Below are 1,639 nucleotides of genomic sequence, written 5' to 3'. Positions count from 1 at the left end.
GATTGCCAAAAGAACAAACCAGTCTATGTTGGAAGAAGTACAGCTAGAATGTTCCTTGGAAGACAGGATGGCTAGACATTGTCTCTCATACTTCAGACATATTATCAGGAGGTACCAATCCTTGGAGAAGGATATCATGTTCAGTAAAGTGGAAAGTCCAAGATAAAGAGGAAGACTCTCAATAAGATGGATTGGCACAGTGGCAGCAGCCACTGGGTTCAAACATAGCAACAATTGTGATGTTGGCGCAGGACTGGGCAGTGTTTCGTTCTGTTGTGCATTGTTCTCCTCTGAGTCGGTATTGACTTGATGGCACCTAACAACAACTATAGTCAGGAGCTTGGGTAGCATAGTGGTTATGAATTGGGCTGCTAACCTCAAGGTTGGCAGTTCGAAACTACCAGCTGTTCCACGGGAGAAAGATGAGGCTTTCTGCTCCTGTAAAGATTTGCAGCCACGGAAACCCTGTGCAGGTTCACTAAGAATTGGAACCGACTCCATGGTACTTGACACCAACAACTATGTTAGGGAGTCCAGGTGTGGCACTGGACTGCTAACGATAGGTCAGCGGTTCAAACCCACCAGCCCTTCCTTAGAAACCTATACATGGTTGACCTGAGTCAGAACCAAAGAACAATAACATATTAGGGATTTGGAGCCCTGATAGTGCAACTGTTAAGCATTCCATTGCTGATTGAAAGATTAGCTATTGGAACCTAGTGAGCAGCTTTGTCTACTAACAGCTTAATGATCTCTCTTAAAGATTGCAGTCTAGAAAACCCCACAGGGCAGCTCTACTGTTACACAGGGTGACTATGAGCAAAAATTGAATCCGTGCAACCTAACAACAAAGTTAAGTATGACTGCTGTATTCTCATTTCTTCAGTCTGGTTTACCATTGTAATTCAGCGATTAAAGAGATACTTAGTATTTAACAAATAACCTAGACCCAATATCTTCTATTGTTGTTGTTGTTAAGTACTATCAAGTCTGTTCTGACATCTAGCAACCCTGTATAGGGTTTCCAAGGAATGGCTGGTGAGTGAGAACTGCCATTCTTGTGATTCAAACCTACCATGGAATCAGCTGCTTATAATACAGCACCACACAAGGACTCCAAAGAGAGGTCATTGTTGTTGTTAAGTGCCTTCAAGTCAATTTATAGGGTTTCTGAGAACAAGGTAGTAGGTTTGAACTTCCAGTCTTGTGGTTAGCAGTCCAGTGCTTATCCTATAGACCGCACCAGCACTCCAAAGACAGGTAACATACTCATCATTCGCTCTTGACTTTTGAAACTGGTCTAGCCTCCGTGTGGCATTTTTATCCTGATTTCAGCACTCAACTCTGAATTTTTCTGTTCTATGACATTGTGGGATAAGGCACTGGACTGCAAGATTGGTTTGAAGCACAAGGTCGGCAATTCACTCTCCAGTCGCTTCTTGAAAACCCTATACAGGATCATTATGAGTTGGAACCGACTCTACGGCACTTAACAACGTGCTGATCACCTACCTTCTAGATACTGTTATCCAGAAACTTCCTATTCTTGATACACTGAATTTGCAAAACGAAATAAATGCCTTCATGGTATTCTTGAAAGAGTTTCTAAATAGTTGGCTTCTAGGAAAATATACCCTTT

This window comes from Chrysochloris asiatica, unplaced genomic scaffold, assembly GCF_000296735.1.
Source record: "Chrysochloris asiatica unplaced genomic scaffold, ChrAsi1.0 scaffold00086, whole genome shotgun sequence".
NCBI lineage: Eukaryota > Metazoa > Chordata > Mammalia > Afrosoricida > Chrysochloridae > Chrysochloris > Chrysochloris asiatica.
Note: the sequence above shows the minus strand (reverse complement) of the source record.